Source organism: Rutidosis leptorrhynchoides, chromosome 2 (genome assembly GCF_046630445.1).
Source record: "Rutidosis leptorrhynchoides isolate AG116_Rl617_1_P2 chromosome 2, CSIRO_AGI_Rlap_v1, whole genome shotgun sequence".
Taxonomy (NCBI): Eukaryota; Viridiplantae; Streptophyta; class Magnoliopsida; order Asterales; family Asteraceae; genus Rutidosis; species Rutidosis leptorrhynchoides.
In genome coordinates this window covers 601,316,549-601,326,581 of record NC_092334.1, presented here as the reverse complement: position 1 = coordinate 601,326,581, position 10,033 = coordinate 601,316,549, and positions in this window count along the sequence as shown.

Sequence of the window (10,033 nt, the reverse complement as noted above, 5' to 3'; positions counted from 1 at the left end):
AAGTTACGATGTGTTTACTTTGACGCATATATTGCGGGGAACCCAAATGCTATTTTACGCAACGGGTTAAGAAATTATTTTGACTCAATGTATCCGAATATAGGACTTCATGATTTAGAAAAAGCGGCTAACATGCAACATAAAGAAGCATGCTATGCTTATGGGTTAGTAATGTTCGCTTCTCACCAAAGTGAGAAAAAGAACATCGGGCTACAGCTATTAAACAAAACGTTCCCACAAGTGACTGAGTCGGTAATTGGGGTAAGAAATGAGGTTTTTAGATTGTTACGGGACTGTTGGACATTACGTAACCCTCGTCCTTTTGACGACGTTACAACACGCTGTCTTATCAACGGCCATAACGGTTATGTTGCACAAGACCAAGGATGGGAAGTAGTCCTAGTAAAACCAGAATGCATGACTTGTTTCTGGACGTATGAATTACGTGTCTTTATTGCCTTTGCTGAACGACTTGTGTACTAGCTAGAATTATCTTCACAACTATCTTGTATCAAAGTTATTGTGTGCTATATTTCATGCTTTATGTAAAATAAGCGGTATTGTAAGTTTGTAAAATATTGTATAAAAGTATGAACGCGAAATATTATTATAATCAGTTTTTCATATAGAATTGTAGTAGTTGAATTGTATATTAGCTACTAAGTATGAACTTAACGGGTAGGTACTACCCGAATTTAAACTTATAAAATGCTAATATGAAGAAAAAGCTTTTATAAATGAGTTCATATTATGCTACGAAATACTATTAACTACTCTTAATATTCTGTATGATTAACTTGTTCCATTTAACTATTTTGAAGGAAATGGCACCGACTACTCGACACACCGTGAATATGAATGAAGAGGAATTCCGTACTTTTCTAGCTTCAAACATAGCCGCAGTACAGGCTGCGCTACATACCAACAATAACCTTGGATCTAGCAGTACAGGAAATCGTGTAGGATGCACCTACAAAGAATTCACTGCCTGCAAACCTTTGGAATTTGATGGAACCGAAGGACCGATCGGATTGAAACGGTGGACCGAGAAGGTCGAATCGGTGTTTGCCATAAGTAAGTGTACTGAAGAGGACAAAGTGAAGTACGCTACGCATACCTTCACAGGTTCTGCGTTAACATGGTGGAATACCTATCTAGAGCAAGTGGGACAAGACGATGCGTACGCACTACCGTGGTCAGCATTCAAGCACTTGATGAACGAGAAGTACCGTCCCAGAACCGAGGTCAATAAGCTCAAGACAGAACTTAGAGGGTTACGAACCCAAGGATTTGATATTACCACGTACGAAAGACGATTCACAGAATTGTGCCTATTGTGTCCGGGAGCATTCGAAGATGAGGAAGAGAAGATCGACGCGTTTGTGAAAGGGTTACCGGAAAGAATCCAAGAAGATATAAGTTCACACGAGCCCGCCTCCATACAACAGGCATGTAGAATGGCTCACAAACTCGTGAACCAAATTGAAGAAAGAATTAAAGAACAGACTGCTGAAGAGGCCAATGTGAAGCAAGTCAAAAGAAAGTGGGAGGAAAACAGTGATAAGAATCACCAATACAACAACAACAGCAATTACAACAATAATCGCAACAATTATCCCAACAATCGCAACATCAATCGCAACTACAACAAACGGCCCAACAACAACAACAACAACAACAACAACTACAACAATCATCCCAACAACAATAATAACCGCAACAGCAACAACAATCAGAAGCAGCTATGCCAAAGGTGTGAAAAGTATCACTCGGGGTTCTGCACCAAATTTTGCAACAAGTGTAAAAGAAATGGCCATAGCGCGGCGAAGTGTGAGGTCTACGGACCAGGGGTTAATAGAACGAAAGGAACAAATGGTGTCTGAACGAGTAATGGCGGAGCAAGTAGTGTCGGAGCAAGTTATGCCAATGTAGTTTGTTATAAATGTGGAAAACCGGGCCACATTATTAGAAATTGCCCGAACCAGGAGAACACGAATGGACAAGGCAGTGGAAGAGTTTTCAATATTAATGCGGCAGAGGCACAGGAAGACCCGGAGCTTGTTACGGGTACGTTTCTTATTGACAATAAATCTGCTTACGTTTTATTTGATTCGGGTGCGGATAGAAGCTATATGAGTAGAGATTTTTGTGCTAAATTAAGTTGTCCATTGACGCCTTTGGATAGTAAATTTTTACTCGAATTAGCAAATGGTAAATTAATTTCAGCAGATAATATATGTCGGAATCGAGAAATTAAACTGGTTAGCGAAACATTTAAGATTGATTTGATACCAGTAGAGTTAGGGAGTTTTGATGTGATAATCGGTATGGACTGGTTGAAAGAAGTGAAAGCGGAGATCGTTTGTTACAAAAATGCAATTCGCATTATACGAGAAAAAGGAAAACCCTTAATGGTGTACGGAGAAAAGGGCAACAAGAAGCTACATCTTATTAGTAATTTGAAGGCACAAAAACTAATAAGAAAAGGTTGCTATGCTGTTCTAGCACACGTCGAGAAAGTACAAACTGAAGAAAAGAGCATCAATGATGTTCCCGTAGCAAAAGAATTTCCTGATGTATTTCCGAAAGAATTACCGGGATTACCCCCACATCGATCCGTTGAATTTCAAATAGATCTTGTACCAGGAGCTGCACCAATAGCTAGTGCTCCTTACAGACTCGCACCCAGCGAGATGAAAGAACTACAAAGCCAATTACAAGAACTTTTAGAGCGTGGTTTCATTCGACCAAGCACATCACCGTGGGGAGCTCCTGTTTTGTTTGTCAAGAAGAAAGATGGTACATTCAGGTTGTGTATCGACTACCGAGAGTTGAACAAACTTACCATCAAGAACCGCTACCCACTACCGAGAATCGATGACTTATTTGATCAACTACAAGGCTCGTCTGTTTATTCAAAGATTGACTTACGTTCCGGGTATCATCAAATGCGGGTGAAAGAAGATGATATTCCAAAGACTGCTTTCAGAACACGTTACGGTCATTACGAGTTTATGGTCATGCCGTTTGGTTTAACTAATGCACCAGCTGTGTTCATGGACCTTATGAACCGAGTGTGTGGACCATACCTTGACAAGTTTGTCATTGTTTTCATTGATGACATACTTATTTACTCAAAGAATGACCAAGAACACGGTGAACATTTGAGAAAGGTGTTAGAAGTATTGAGGAAGGAAGAATTGTACGCTAAGTTTTCAAAGTGTGCATTTTGGTTGGAAGAAGTTCAATTCCTCAGTCACATAGTGAACAAAGAAGGTATTAAGGTGGACCCGGCAAAGATAGAAACTGTTGAAAAGTGGGAAACCCCGAAAACTCCGAAACACATACGCCAGTTTTTAGGACTAGCTGGTTACTACAGAAGGTTCATCCAAGACTTTTCCAGAATAGCAAAACCCTTGACTGCATTAACGCATAAAGGGAAGAAATTTGAATGGAATGATGAACAAGAGAAAGTGTTTCAGTTATTGAAGAAAAAGCTAACTACGGCACCTATATTGTCATTGCCTGAAGGGAATGATGATTTTGTGATTTATTGTGACGCATCAAAGCAAGGTCTCGGTTGTGTATTAATGCAACGAACGAAGGTGATTGCTTATGCGTCTAGACAATTGAAGATTCACGAACAAAATTATACGACGCATGATTTGGAATTAGGCGCGGTTGTTTTTGCATTAAAGACTTGGAGGCACTACTTATATGGGGTCAAAAGTATTATATATACCGACCACAAAAGTCTTCAACACATATTTAATCAGAAACAACTGAATATGAAGCAGCGTAGGTGGATTGAATTATTGAATGATTACGACTTTGAGATTCGTTACCACCCGGGGAAGGAAAATGTGGTAGCCGATGCCTTGAGCAGGAAGGACAGAAAACCCATTCGAGTAAAATCTATGAATATAATGATTCATAATAACATTACTACTCAAATAAAGGAGGCGCAACAAGGAGTTTTAAAAGAGGGAAATTTAAAGGATGAAATACCCAAAGGATCGGAGAAGCATCTTAATATTCGGGAAGACGGAACTCGGTATAGGGCTGAAAGGATTTGGGTACCAAAATTTGGAGATATGAGAGAAATGGTACTTAGAGAAGCTCATAAAACCAGATACTCAATACATCCTGGAACGGGGAAGATGTACAAGGATCTCAAGAAACATTTTTGGTGGCCGGGTATGAAAGCCGATGTTGCTAAATACGTAGGAGAATGTTTGACGTGTTCTAAGGTCAAAGCTGAGCATCAGAAACCATCAGGTCTACTTCAACAACCCGAAATCCCGGAATGGAAATGGGAAAACATTACCATGGATTTCATCACTAAATTGCCAAGGACTGCAAGTGGTTTTGATACTATTTGGGTAATAGTTGACCGTCTCACCAAATCAGCACACTTCTTGCCAATAAGAGAAGATGACAAGATGGAGAAGTTAGCACGACTGTATTTGAAGGAAGTCATCTCCAGACATGGAATACCAATCTCTATTATCTCTGATAGGGATGGCAGATTTATTTCAAGATTCTGGCAGACATTACAGCAAGCATTAGGAACTCGTCTAGACATGAGTACTGCCTATCATCCACAAACTGATGGGCAGAGCGAAAGGACGATACAAATGCTTGAAGACATGCTACGAGCATGTGTTATTGATTTCGGAAACAGTTGGGATCGACATCTACCGTTAGCAGAATTTTCCTACAACAACAGCTACCATTCAAGCATTGAGATGGCGCCGTTTGAAGCACTTTATGGTAGAAAGTGCAGGTCTCCGATTTGTTGGAGTGAAGTGGGGGATAGACAGATTACGGGTCCGGAGATTATACAAGAAACTACCGAGAAGATCATCCAAATTCAACAACGGTTGAAAACCGCCCAAAGTCGACAAAAGAGCTACGCTGACATTAAAAGAAAAGATATAGAATTTGAAATTGGAGAGATGGTCATGCTTAAAGTTGCACCTTGGAAAGGCGTTGTTCGATTTGGTAAACGAGGGAAATTAAATCCAAGGTATATTGGACCATTCAAGATTATTGATCGTATCGGACCAGTAGCTTACCGACTAGAGTTACCTCAACAACTCACGGCTGTACATAACACTTTCCACGTCTCGAATTTAAAGAAATGTTTTGCTAAAGAAGATCTCACTATTCCGTTAGATGAAATCCAAATCAACGAAAAACTTCAATTCATCGAAGAACCTGTCGAAATAATGGATCGTGAGGTTAAAAGACTTAAGCAAAACAAGATACCAATTGTTAAGGTTCGATGGAATGCTCGTAGAGGACCCGAGTTCACCTGGGAGCATGAAGATCAGATGAAGAAGAAATACCCGCATTTATTTCCAGAAGATACGTCAACACCTCCAACTGCTTAAAATTTCGGGACGAAATTTATTTAACGGGTAGGTACTGTAGTGACCCGAACTTTTCCATGTTTATATATATTAATTGAGATTGATATTTACATGATTAAATGTTTCCAACATGTTAAGCAATCAAACTTGTTAAGACTTGATTAATTGAAATATGTTTCATATAGACAATTGACCACCCAAGTTGACCGGTGATTCACGAACGTTAAAACTTGTAAAAACTATATGATGACATATATATGGATATATATATATAGTTAACATGATACTATGATAAGTAAACATATCATTAAGTATATTAACAATGAACTACATATGTAAAAACAAGACTACTAACTTAATGATTTTTAAACGAGACATATATGTAACGATTATCGTTGTAAAGACATTTAATGTATATATATCATATTAAGAGATATTCATACATGATAATATCATGATAATATAATAATTTAAAATCTCATTTGATATTATAAACATTGGGTTAACAACATTTAACAAGATCGTTAACCTAAAGGTTTCAAAACAACACTTACATGTAACGACTAACGATGACTTAACGACTCAGTTAAAATGTATATACATGTAGTGTTTTAATATGTATTTATACACTTTTGAAAGACTTCAATACACTTATCAAAATACTTCTACTTAACAAAAATTCTTACAATTACATCCTCGTTCAGTTTCATCAACAATTCTACTCGTATGCACCCGTATTCGTACTCGTACAATACACAGCTTTTAGATGTATGTACTATTGGTATATACACTCCAATGATCAGCTATTAGCAGCCCATGTGAGTCACCTAACACATGTGGGAACCATCATTTGGCAACTAGCATGAAATATCTCATAAAATTACAAAAATATGAGTAATCATTCATGACTTATTTACATGAAAACAAAATTACATATCCTTTATATCTAATCCATACACCAACGACCAAAAACACCTACAAACACTTTCATTCTTCAATTTTCTTCATCTAATTGATCTCTCTCAAGCTCTATCTTCAAGTTCTAAGTGTTCTTCATAAATTCCAAAAGTTCTAGTTTCATAAAATCAAGAATACTTTCAAGTTTGCTAGCTCACTTCCAATCTTGTAAGGTGATCATCCAACCTCAAGAAATCTTTGTTTCTTACAGTAGGTTATCATTCTAATACAAGGTAATAATCATATTCAAACTTTGGTTCAATTTCTATAACTATAACAATCTTATTTCAAGTGATGATCTTACTTGAACTTGTTTTCGTGTCATGATTCTGCTTCAAGAACTTCGAGCCATCCAAGGATCCATTGAAGCTAGATCCATTTTTCTCTTTTCCAGTAGGTTTATCCAAGGAACTTAAGGTAGTAATGATGTTCATAACATCATTCGATTCATACATATAAAGTTATCTTATTCGAAGGTTTAAACTTGTAATCACTAGAACATAGTTTAGTTAATTCTAAACTTGTTCGCAAACAAAAGTTAATCCTTCTAACTTGACTTTTAAAATCAACTAAACACATGTTCTATATCTATATGATATGCTAACTTAATGATTTAAAACCTGGAAACACGAAAAACACCGTAAAACCGGATTTACGCCGTCGTAGTAACACCGCGGGCTGTTTTGGGTTAGTTAATTAAAAACTATGATAAACTTTGATTTTAAAGTTGTTATTCTGAGAAAATGATTTTTATTATGAACATGAAACTATATCCAAAAATTATGATTAAACTCAAAGTGGAAGTATGTTTTCTAAAATGGTCATCTAGACGTCGTTCTTTCGACTGAAATGACTACCTTTACAAAAACGACTTGTAACTTATTTTTCCGACTATAAACCTATACTTTTCTGTTTAGATTCATAAAATAGAGTTCAATATGAAACCATAGCAATTTGATTCACTCAAAACGGATTTAAAATGAAGAAGTTATGGGTAAAACAAGATTGGATAATTTTTCTCATTTTAGCTACGTGAAAATTGGTAACAAATCTATTCCAACCATAACTTAATCAACTTGTATTGTATATTATGTAATCTTGAGATACCATAGACACGTATACAATGTTTCGACCTATCATGTCGACACATCTATATATATTTCGGAACAACCATAGACACTCTATATGTGAATGTTGGAGTTAGCTATACAGGGTTGAGGTTGATTCCAAAATATATATAGTTTGAGTTGTGATCAATACTGAGATACGTATACACTGGGTCGTGGATTGATTCAAGATAATATTTATCGATTTATTTCTGTACATCTAACTGTGGACAACTAGTTGTAGGTTACTAACGAGGACAGCTGACTTAATAAACTTAAAACATCAAAATATATTAAAAGTGTTGTAAATATATTTTGAACATACTTTGATATATATGTATATATTGTTATAGGTTCGTGAATCAACCAGTGGCCAAGTCTTACTTCCCGACGAAGTAAAAATCTGTGAAAGTGAGTTATAGTCCCACTTTTAAAATCTAATATTTTTGGGATGAGAATACATGCAGGTTTTATAAATGATTTACAAAATAGACACAAGTACGTGAAACTACATTCTATGGTTGAATTATCGAAATCGAATATGCCCCTTTTTATTAAGTCTGGTAATCTAAGAATTAGGGAACAGACACCCTAATTGATGCGAATCCTAAAGATAGATCTATTGGGCCTAACAAACCCCATCCAAAGTACCGGATGCTTTAGTACTTCGAAATTTATATCATATCCGAAGGGTGTCCCGGAATGATGGGGATATTCTTATATATGCATCTTGTTAATGTCGGTTACCAGGTGTTCACCATATGAATGATTTTTATCTCTATGTATGGGATGTGTATTGAAATATGAAATCTTGTGGTCTATTGTTACGATTTGATATATATATATATAGGTTAAACCTATAACTCACCAACATTTTTGTTGACGTTTAAAGCATGTTTATTCTCAGGTGAATATTAAGAGCTTCCGCTGTTGCATACTAAAATAAGGACAAGATTTGGAGTCCATGTTTGTATGATATTGTGTAAAAACTGCATTCAAGAAACTGATTTCGATGTAACATATTTGTATTGTAAACCATTATGTAATGGTCGTGTGTAAACAGGATATTTTAGATTATCATTATTTGATAATCTACGTAAAGCTTTTTAAACCTTTATTTATGAAATAAAGGTTATGGTTTGTTTTAAAAATGAATGCAGTCTTTGAAAAACGTCTCATATAGAGGTCAAAACCTCGCAACGAAATCAATTAATATGGAACGTTTTTAATCAATAAGAACGGGACATTTCAACATATATGTCTCGTTTCGAAATCCTTAAGTTAGTAGTCTTGTTTATATGTATATAACTCATTGTTAATATACTTATGGAGATACTTACTTATCATAATCTCATGTTAACCATATGTATATCCATATATATATCGTCATGTCGTTTTTACAAGTTTTAACGTTCGTGAATCGCCGGTCAACTTGGGTGGTCAATTGTCTATATGAAACATATTTCAATTAATCAAGTCTTAACAAGTTTGATTGCTTAACATGTTGGAAACATTTAATCATGTAAATATCAATCTCAATTAATATATATAAACATGGAAAAGTTCGGGTCACTACAGTATATACCCATAGTAAGTACGTCTAGAAGCTGTGTATAATACGGGTACGAATACAGAATGACTACGAGTAGAATTGTTGATGAAAATGAATGGAAATGTAATTGTAAGCATTTTTGCTAAGTAGAAGTACTTTGATATGTGTCTTGAAGTCTTTCAAAAGTGTACTAATACATCTTAATACATTATATGTATATTCATTTTAACTGAGTCGTTAAGTCAACGTTAGTCGTTACATGTAAGTGTTGTTTTTGAAAGCTTTAAGTTAACGATCTCTTTTAATGTTGTTGAAAGCTTTAAATCAAATTTTAACACATTTTTAATAAAGCGATATTAACCCAAACAAAAAATTTCCAATTGGACCCCGTCAGTGGTTGCCACCCCTTGGACCCCGCTATCGAGGGCGCTGCCCCCGAACCCCCGTCATAATTACGGTAAGTTCAAATAAGTGTGCACTCCACACTTTCCCAAACTTGTTCGATATTTATCAAGGTTATTTTGGTTAACAAATTAATCCCATTACACTTAAATCATATTGGTGACACAAATCACCAATAATGAATATATCTTAATATGATACATATGTATTTAGTAAGTGTAACATAATCAATCGGGCCTAGTTGTAAGATTACTAAAATGCTCTTAAGTATATGTTGTGTTTATATATGCTTCTTTTTTTATTTAATGTTTATTATTATTTAATGATGTGGTTAGGACCAGTTTGTGACAAGGGTCACAGAACAGGTTTGTTTATTTAATTTGGACTTAATTTGGGTTGCCAAATGATGTACGAAAGATATCAGATAACTGATAAATACCCGTGTGTTGCACAGTGTGGGAATTAAACCCAATTAAGTGACTATAGTGCTGCTTCTTTCCTCATTTGTTTCCAGAATATTCACACACACAAGCACATCTCGTTCTTCATCCCTTCCAACTACCAAAACCCTAATCTTGAATCCTTGTTCTTGAGCTCGAATCTTTCTTATTATCTTGTTCCTTGTGATTTACTGAGTCTAT